Source organism: Mus caroli, chromosome 7 (assembly GCF_900094665.2).
Source record: "Mus caroli chromosome 7, CAROLI_EIJ_v1.1, whole genome shotgun sequence".
Taxonomy (NCBI): Eukaryota; Metazoa; Chordata; class Mammalia; order Rodentia; family Muridae; genus Mus; species Mus caroli.
The window spans coordinates 127,240,824-127,251,359 of record NC_034576.1 but is presented as its reverse complement, the minus strand read 5'-3'; the positions used below and the strand labels follow the sequence as shown (position 1 = coordinate 127,251,359).

Below are 10,536 nucleotides of genomic sequence, written 5' to 3'. Positions count from 1 at the left end.
GTTAGAGCTTGTTCCTCAGGTGATTCTGTTAGCCTCTATCAGCAGACCTGGGAGACTAGATCTCTCCTGAGTTTTAGTGGTCAGAGCACTCTCTGCAGGCAAGGTCTCCTCTTGCAGGGAAGGTGCACAAATATCTAGTGTTCGGGCCTGCCTCCTGGCAGAAAATGAAGACCCCAAACAGGGCCTGTTTCTGAAGCTGTGTCGATTTGGCCTGTCCCAGAAGCTTTTAGCTTCTGTGGCCCACATTCTCACCTGCACAGACTAGTCTTGGAGGGATCCGGGAACCAAGATGGCTCCCGCAGGTGCTCTGACAAAGCCCTCTGGCAGGGAAGGTGCCCGGTGTCTGGAGTCCGAAATGGGGTCTGACTCAGAAGCTGTCCTCTAGGGACCTTGGCGGTGTCTGCCGACTATGCGCCCAAGGTGACCAGGTGCTAGTGCTGACTAGAAGGGACTTGTGACCCTGTTCAGGCCAGGTTTTCTGTTTCCCTAATGCTGTCTCAGGTCCCACGCGATTGGAATGGAACAGAAGTTGTGTTCCACTCACCAGTGGTCCTAAGATCCCGTGGAGAGACCTCTAGGGACCTTGGGGGTGTCCGCCAACTCTGTGCCCCAGGTGACCCGGTGCTGGCGCCAACTGGAAGGGATTTGTGACCCTAGGAATGGTCTTAACATAGGTGCATGCTTAATTGTTGGAACTGGCAGAGTCTTCCCTAGTCCTTAAAACCACACACTTCTCAGAGAGGATCCTGCAAAGCACAGAGCAGGTCGCATCTGCTAAGCGCTGCTTTATTTGTTTTCTTATCCTTCACTCTGTGTGAAAGTCTTAAAACCTTGTATGAGATTTGCAAATATTTTCTCTTCTTATTCAACTTTTTGAATCATGTATATCAAACTGTGTACTCATATATAATTCATACTTACATAAGACAAAATTCACCCATTCTGCGTAAATGGATTATTTTTATACATACACAGAACTGTGTGATATTCTCCACAGTTCATGTTTTAGAACATTTGATAGGTCTGTACAGATACTTTGAACTTAGAACCTGACTGGTGAACCCTTAAGGCCAGCATTTGAGAGGATGAGGCAGGAGGATCATTAGTTTTAAGCCAACCTGGAATACATAGTGAGACCTAGTAACATAAAACCAAAACCAGCCAACCCACAGACCAAAACCTTGCTCTCACTTGCAGCTACTGTCTTTTCTCACCCCATCCCTGCACAGTGGCTGCCTCTTCTCAACCTATCCCTGCACAGTGTCTGCCTCTCTTCAACCCATCCCTGCATAGTGGCTGCCTCTCCTCACCCTATCCCTGCACAGTCACTGCATCTCTTCACCCCATCCCTACATAGTCACTGCCTCTCCTTAACCCACCCCTACACAGTAACTGCATCCCTACACAGTCACTGTCTCTCCTCACCTCATCCCTGCACACTCACTGCCTCTTTTTACCCCTAGCCCTAGACAGAAATTGCCTTTCCTTGCCTCTCACTGCCTCTGAACCAGTAGGCTACTTGTTGGCTGGGCAGGTTTTCTCTTTTCAGACTTACGATGCAGATGGAGTCTCAGTATGTGACCAAGGCATCTGGGTCCTTCAAGATTGTGTTTTTGAAGTTAATTCATGTTTTTGTACTCCCATTCACACTTTTTAATTTCTGAATGGCCTTCACTTTTTACTGTTGGTCATTTTGGCCGTTTTAAGCCTTTGGCAACTATAAATAGTACTAATATGAACATATAGACATAGTCTTTTGTGCACTTTTATTGTTAAGACTCTTTAGTTTCATATTTTGTGTAAATATATGGACATGTGTGCTCAGGGGGCGTGCATCTGTGTGTCCATGCAGAGACCCCCCCAAGTGGTATCAGGTGGTGTCCCCTGCCACTTCCTAACTATTCTTTTGCAGCAGGGTCTCACTCTAAATCTGGGCCTCATCTTTCCTTGGCTCAGCCAGAAATCATCAAGCCCCAGCGATCCTCTTGTCCCTGCCTCCCTAGGAGCTGGAGTAACAGGAGTGCACAGGAGAAACAGGCGTGCAAAGGAGAAACAGGAGTGCACAGGAGAAACAGGCGTGCACAGGAGAAACAGGAGTGCACAGGAGAAACAGGAGTGCACAGGAGAAACAGGAGTGCACAGGAGTGCACAGGAGAAACAGGTGTGCACAGGAGTGCACAGGAGAAACAGGAGTGCACAGGAGTGCACAGGAGAAACAGGTGTGCACAGGCATCTGACTTGTTCTGCAGATGCTGGCATCTGAACTCTGATCTTCCTCATTGTGAAAGTTCTCTTAAACTCTCTGTCATCTCCCCCTAGTATTGTCTTATTTTTCTTGAGGACACATTTAGAATTGTGGGGGTCTTATATAAAGTTTGTGCGTGTGCTCTGAGGACCTGCCATCCTAAAGCATTTACGTATCTTCCTTTTCCCATTACAGTGGCAAAGGGTTCTGATTCCTTCACATTCTTACAGTTTACGATTTTTATTGTCTCTTTTATGGGTCATATAAAGATGTCTCATGGGGATTTGAGCCTGACTTCTTTGTTAATGATGTTGACTGTGTACTTAGTGGTTGTATATCTTTAGTAAAAATTTCCATTCAAGTATTTTTAATCTTTAAAATTTTGGTCATATTGTCTTCAAATACTTTTCATTGTGTCTTCCAAGGACTCCTGTGTCATGTTACTAGGAACCCGAGATTGTCCAACAGACCACTGATTCTGTTCATTTTATGATCTTTTGTGTTTGATCTGGGTGGTTTCAATGGCTGTGTCTGCTCTGCACAGTTTACTCTTTATCAGAGGCATTTTAGTTTTTGGCTCTAGAAGTTGACTTTTTTTTTCATGTTCAATGTCTCTAAGCAACACATTCAGCTTTCCTTAGCTTCTGTCAACTGCTAGTTGTGTTTATACTGTGTCAAGTTCGATGAGTTGTTTTACCCATGGCTGTATTTTCTCGTTTATTTGCATGATTGATAATTATTTAGAGTGTGCCCAATTTGGTTGTTTTTTTTTTTCTCCTTCCTCTCCACTTAATTGCTATAGTTTCTTTTGGACTAGTTCTTGGATGTGATTACATTATTTGACTCCTGTCTGCTGTTTGAGATCTTACATTGAAGCTTTCTTAGGTGGACCAGAGCAGTGCTTAGTTGAGGACTAACATTACTATGGCAGCAAAACCTTCCTATTCATGCTGAGTCCTGAGGCTTTACCAGTGTAATGTTTGTGTGAAGTGGAAACTTAAAGGTTCTTTGGAAAGTCAGTTGGGTGGTGTTTTGCTGAAGCAAATATGTGAAGGAACATTTAGCTGAAGTGGCTACAGGTGAAAGATCAAGGCAGACTGGTGAAGGAACATTTTACTGAAGCAAACACAGGAGAGAAGATGTTCTGCTAAAACAAGCACGTGAAAGGACACGTGATGAAAGAGTCTTTACTAACAACATGCATGTATTAGTCTGCCTTACATTGCATAGTTGAGCTGCATTTGTTGAGCTTCCATAGCAAGAAACACACCAAAAAACTTCTGGTGGTATACTGCAGTTTCTTGCCACTTCCTTGGACTCAGGTTGATTGGCACAGTGATGTCAGCTGAGTCACATGCATGTGCTGAACACGTGATGTCTGGAGGGCATAAACGGGACTGGATGGATAGTGAAGGGGGCTGAGCTTGGCTTGTTCGTAGCTGTGCAATGTTTGTGTGTCTTGCATCTTCGCTGGATCTTCACTTCCCTGAGAGAGGCACAGCTGAGAACTTCTCCTGGTGTTCCTGCTGGTTCTTCCTGCTGACTGGAGCCAAGGCTGAGGCAGAGGCCTGGCTGTCTCTGCTAGGTAGTGCCACCACTGCTGATTCGTGTTTGCTATCCTGATTTGGACTGCTGGTGTATCCGTGAAGTGTTTGCTAGTGGATCAAGCTGCCACTGCTAACCTGTGAACTGAACTGAACTGCCAATTTCCAGACAACACAGATGGGAGTTGCTCCAAAGAACCTTTCTAAACAGGTCCACTTCTCCATATCTTTTCTTTTCCATTACCTCTGGTGGGTGGTGGGCTAAAAGTGAGGTTAAAGCATTTAAAAACCATCATTAAAAATAAATTTTGGGGTCCCCAGATATGATCTATTCTCACCAGAGCTGAGTCTCTTTCTAAGCCGGAACTCTGTAAGGACGAAGCCATGTTCAGCTTGAGTGCCAAGATTGTGAAGCCTAATGGTGAGAAGCTGAACAAGTTCCAGTCTGGCATCTCTCAGGTGCTGCTCAAGCTGGAGATGAACTCAGATCTCAAGGTGCAGCTGCAGAAACTCAACATCACCGTGGCTAAGGAAATTGAAGTTGGTGGTGGTCGGAAAGCTATCATGATTTTTGTACCAGTTCCTCATCTGAAATCTTTTCATAAAATCCAAGTCTGGGTAGTTCGTGAATTGGAGAAAAAGTTCAGTGGGAAGCATGAAGTCTTCACTGCTCAGAGGAGGATTCTGCCCAAGCCAACCCGGAAAAGCCGCACTAAAAATAGGCAAAAGCACCCCAGATGCTGTACCCTGACAGCAGTGCAGGACATCATCCTCTGGGGCGTGGTCTTCCCAAGTGAAGTTGTAAGTAAGAGGACTAAGTTTTGAAAAGATGAAAATTGCATCTGTGTAGTTCCTCAGTGCTGCACCCTGTAATTCTCCAAGGTCTCTCTTTGCTCAGCTGCTGGAAGTCTCCCCAAACTCCAAAAGCTGGTCAGTAATTGATCTGAGATTTACCTGGGGGCTATCTCTGGCAGTCACTTTCCCACTGGGGTTCCTGCTGTAACTCTTGTCCTTGTCAGGACTCTCAACTCCACCTCCTTGCTCCACTCTACCTAGGATCCACCTTCTTGTGCATCTACGTATAAAAGGTTCCTGGGGAATATCGGGATGAACTCACTGTTTCAGTCTCTTGGAGACTGTTGCTCTCCTTTTCTGATGTTCAGGATTCTAAAAGCCACTGGCACACAATTTTAAAATGATTTTATGGGTGTTAGAGCCGAGAAGGCAAATTTTATTTCTGTGTCTCTGTTCTCGTCAGAAAAGAGAGAACTTTGGTTTACATCAAGCTGAAGAGAGCATGTAACAGAGCCCCCACAAGTGCTGCCCTGTGCACGTGATGATAGATCAGAAGCAAAGCCTGTACCCCAAGCACCTGGAATGACCGTGAAGAAAAATTCTACAGAACACACAGCTGTATTAATAACCGATTCAGGAGTTGAGCAAGTTACTAGATCCATGATCAATACACAGGAAAAAGCCAATTGTACCCTCACACACCAGCGAGAAACAATTAAAAAGAGTAATTACAAAGACTTAGTGTACCGTCACAATAAAAATTATGAAACAATCAGTTATAGATCTAGCAGCAGACTTACAGGGACCTCCTGAAAAGAAAAGGAAGCATCCCACCGAGAAACCAAGAGACCTAAAGGGATGGGAAAGTCACCTGTGTGGTAGGAAAATCATCGTGAAGATGGCCCTCTTCATGGGCTTCTAAAATTACTGTACACAATGACAATATTATCACTATTTTTGTTGAATGTCATGAAAGGTCTGTTATAGTCTCCTGGGAAATAAAGGTCCAAGAAGATTTAAGGTAATTTTGAGAGCGAGAGAAAAAAAAAAGAATGAGCATGGCTGGTTTAGGGATCAGGATTTCTTATCGACAGTGTCATTCAGAACAGGGCTAGAAGGAAAACAAGGTATGGGGGAAACCTGCTCGCTCCGAGACTAAGACAATGGGAAATGGCTGGGATTGTGAGTAGTTTGTGCTTAGAAAAGGCTGTCTTGGAGCTCAGTCTTGGAAGAGGCAGCAACTGGGCAAGGCCCCAGGGTCTGCTTAAGGGCTGGCATTTCTCAAGGAGACAGAATAAGGATGGCTTGGCCAGGGCTGGGAAAGTTGCCATGTGTTGAGCCATTGCTCCTGGGAAGGGCAACGCCCAGCTGGCAGACAGGAGCGAGAGGACTTGCTTTGTCTTTAGCCTCTTAGGGTCTTTCTAGAGCCACCAACTGAAAAGCAGAAGTGATGCTCGCTGTGTTGCAGAGTCTAGCGAAGTACATTTTCTGTTGAGACACAGTAGCTCAATGTCTGGGAATGCCACTCATAAACTGTGTGACTGGCATTGGAATGGACAGATTTGAGCATCAGACCCTGTCCTCCTAGCCCAGCCCTTCCTGGAGGTGGGACCTGGGTTTGAAGTTATGCAAGTGAGAGAATTTTTACTGTGGAGAGGTCATGGCTATCCACGCAGAAAGATTAAAGCCATATGCTTTATGCCTCCTGAGAAAATATATTCCAGATAGAATCTGATTACACATATGGAGAATTGAGGATGTCAGTCACTCTTTTAGAAGAAAAATCCTAAAGAATCTTTTTTTTTTTTTAAAAACGAGATCGCGATGGGGGATGGGATGCTAACTATAACAAAACAAACTGAAGCCGCTAAGGAGACTGCAGATGTGCATCAATCACCCCATCAAATTAAAACTGCTTTATGATAAGACACATATCTAGGGAACAGAATGTCTGAGGGAGGAGGACACTTGCAGACCATGTAATTAGTAAGGGATTCATACCTAGACTGCATTAAGAATTCTCACAAAATCATTAAGAAACAAAGAATCCAATAATGACAAAATTCATAAAGTAAGTAATTAAAAGAAAACCTAATATCCAGCAGACGATAGCAATATCCTCAGTGCCACTGGGGGCTCCATCCAGAGCACAACAGCAAAATATCGAGTTGTCCTTCTGAGGCTGACAGGATCATGAAATCTTCTATTGCACGTGCTGGTGAGGAGATGGGGAGATGGGGACCATTCTTCTGCTGTGAAGATTGAGGGCTAAACCACTTTGGATGGCAATTTGGCGTTACCGAGTGACGTTAAACATGCCCATACTGTTTGGCTTCCCGTTTCATTTATGGATGTTTGTGCTAAAGGAACTCCCTTATGGGCCCAAGGAGAACTATACAAGAATGCTTATTGTTGTGGCTTGTAATCATAAGGATGGAAAAAAAACAACCAATGTTTGCTTACTTGGGAAATGGTTAATTGTGGTTTATTTGCAACAAGATCTAATGTTGTAGTTTAAAAAGAGTGAATGAGATCCAGATGAGTTGCAGATAAATGTAAAAATGTTCCTTTATTTAATCTCTCCCTCTCAGAAAGAGGGGGCGGGGTAGGGAAGGAGAGATGGGGAGTAGTAGAGAGAGTGTGCTAGCAGGTGTGGCTGCAGCTATATGTCCACTGGCACATGAAGAGGTCCAAGGACAACTCCACCTGCCAGTCCTCATCTTTCAGTTTGTTGGAAATAGAGTCTACTAGAATAAAGTGGTGGGGGAACCTTGGCAGATTGGGCAAGGGGTGCTGCAAAGAGATCACACCAAGCAATAGATCTAGTATAAGAGGTTTGTTTGGAGAGGGAGAAAGAGCAAAAAGTTTTCTCAGAGTAGGGGCAGAGAAAGAGATACAGACAGACAGACAGGCCAGCAGCACGTAGGCAGACAGAGAAAACAAACAAGTCAGAGAGAGTGCTTTTGGGTAGCAGCAACTCATGGGGACAGTGGAAATGCACCAGGCCGTGGGAACGATGTCATCTGCTGGCACCACGTCACTTAAAGGCAGGCTGGTGGAGCACCTAATTTGTAATATGGTCTTTGCTTTGTTACCAATGCCAGGTGAGTTGACTTAGAGCTTTGGAGGCTTCTCCTATGGATCTCCTGTTTCCCTGTAGGAACACTGGCATTAAGGATATATGCACCATCATGTCCAAATTTATGTAGGTGCTAGGGATTTGAACTCCTGAGTTCATGCTTGTATTATAAACACTTTAAACCCCGAGCCATCTCCTTAGCCAGTTTTAAAGGAAGACAGATGTGACAAAGTCCCATGGTGCGTGGCAGAAGCTGAAGACTCAAGGAGGGGACTGGAGCTGGGCTCACAGGAGTAGGGAGCTCCATCCCTACTTCATGGCAGACTCTGCAGAGCCAGGGAGAGAGCAGAAGCTGACTCAGGAGAATCCACACAGGCATTGGAGATCCTCAACACATGGTGGAGCTGCGGGTGGGGTCAGGGAGGAGGCTAGAGCTCACTCCGGATAGAGCCTATGGCCCTGAATACAGGTCCCTAAGGACAATGGCATGTTGTCAGCACATAGACCCCCTAAACAGATTAGTTGCCTCTTTCTTTCACAAATTCGCACATTTCTTATTTACTTTTTTAATCTTTGTTTTCAAGAATTCCATGCGTGAATACTATATTTACATCATTTCTGCTCCTCCCCCCCCCCGTTTAGCTTCTCCCATGGCGGCTATGTTTCCCTCTCAAGCTCATGGCATCTTCCTTATGAATTACCATGGTTGTACTTGCTGAGTCAATTTAACATTGTACATATGTATTGCATATATATTTAATAGTGTACACACACACAGTTTGGGAACTGACCACTTGAGATTGGACTACCTTACAGGGGCTTGTCCCTGGTGAAGATGGATTCTCTTCTCTTAGCAACCATTAAGAGTTCTTCACCTGGGGTAGGGCATTGTGAGAATTCCTTCATCTACATTGGCTTGCTAACATATTGTCATATGCTGTTCTTATTTAGATGACCATGTTGTTAAGAGTCATGGGTGCAGCTTCCTAGCATATAGCAGAAGTCCTGGTCCTCTGGTTCTCTGGTTCTCTGGTCCACCGGGACAGGGATTGTGTTGTAGATGCATCAGGTGGAGCTGCCGCCCACCCCAGGTCAGTAACTCCATTTTTCCCAGTTGTGAAATTCTGTGATGGTTTCTATCTCTTGTAAAAAGAAGCTTCTTAAATGAGGGGGTCCTGTGAGGGTGTTTCTGTCATTCAGTTGAGGACACCTCACTGTGTCTCCAGAATTGAACTCTGGAGGTCCGGGGATGGGCAGTTTGAGCCACAAGATTGGTGGAAGCTTCAAGGCTGAGCACAGGCTCCAAACTATTAATGAACAGAGCTTGAGGCTCGTGCAGGAGCTAAAGTGAAAGAAGAATTTCCTCTCTATTGCTGATTTGGAGCCAGCAGAGCATTAATTAGTAATTTTTCTTTACATCTTGTCATCTAGCATGCAGAGACCGCATAAGAGGAAACAGCACCAACATCAGGCAGGTGGATTCCGATTCTGCTGAGCATCCTGGGCCCAGCCCTTCTGAAATACACAAGGACCTTCTATCAGAAGAGCCAGCTCCACCTTCTTCTCCTTCCTTCTTTTGTGTTGGTTTTGTTAGTCTGATTTGGACATTTTGGTATAGGTCTAAACTTAAAACTAAAAGAGTTAAAAATCCTTTCTGCTTCGAGATTTGTGTCATTAACTTTTAAATGACAGGCAGAACATGAAACACCCCTACAACCTGTTCCATTGTTTCCTTAATAAACATCATCGCTTGAGGGATTCCCATAGAGCAGTGTGCTGGCCTCTTTAAACCCAGTCCTGGGAAACTGCTGTAAGTCCATCTGCCCTGGGGGTCAGCTCCCAACTCTCCTGCTGTGACACGAGTCACTGGCAAGCAAAAGGGAGAGAGAGAGAGAGAGAGAGAGAGAGAGAGAGAGAGAGAGAGAGAGAGAGAGAGAGAGAGANGAGAGAGAGAGAGAGAGAGAGAGAGAGAGAGAGAGAGAGAGAGAGAGAGAGACAATATACTGCGATTGTGTGGCATCTTGAAAGACAAGTGAGTGATGCTCTTGCCATTAACCTGCAGTGTAAGTGAACATCTGGACTGTCATCTGCAGCTGCAGTGGGGCAATCTGATGGATTGCTGGGTCCCAGGCATTCATCTCGGTGCTGCAGCAGCTGGACACGCAGGTGGAGAGGGACCTGCGCATGCACCTGCTGCAAATGCTTTCAGGTGTTGATTCCCACAGTCTTCAGGCCAGCTTTGTTCCACACATGACTCATCCTGACCAGAAAGAAGCAGCTTATCAACCAGTGGTCGGTGGTAACCAGATCAGAGTCTTGAAGATCTTCAACATCAGCCTTATGAAGCAGAGTGGTGGAGATTATGGGCTTCCAGTCAGAGATGATGGGCCCCCATAATACAGTTTCAAGCCCCCAATAAACAAGGTGATACCACCTAGTCTTCCTCTCTTCATATAGAAAGTTGGACCAACAATAATGCCTGTTTCCCTGAGCTGTGCTGAGGGCATATAGCAAGCCATGTGGGTGGGTAGGGCACTTGAAACATGGCCTTCTGTGCTCCTGATGCTGAGAAAGTTGACTTCAGTCATGATGATACGTGCTTCCCTTTCTTTGTGTGACTGCTTTTTTGTGGGGAGGAGAGGAAGTGTTGTATTTTATATCACAGAATAATGCTGCGGGAGGGAGTGCCTTCGTGGGCCAGCCAAGGTTTCCCCCTGAACAATCAAGCCACATGGCTGGCCTAGTAGAAAAGGAAGTTTATTGGGGGAAGAGAAAGGAACCTAGAAAAGGGGGAGAAGTTGAAGAAAGAGGGACAGAGAAGAACAGGAAGAGAGAGAAGAGAGAGAGAGGAGAGAGGAGAGAGGAGAGAGAGA

The 10,536-nt window shown here is 45.3% G+C and overlaps 1 pseudogene; it reads left to right on the top strand.

The window, feature by feature from the left end:
• The first annotated feature begins 4,173 nt into the window (after positions 1-4,173).
• LOC110298063 lies at positions 4,174-4,614 on the top strand (annotated as a pseudogene).
• The last annotated feature ends 5,922 nt before the right edge of the window (positions 4,615-10,536 follow it).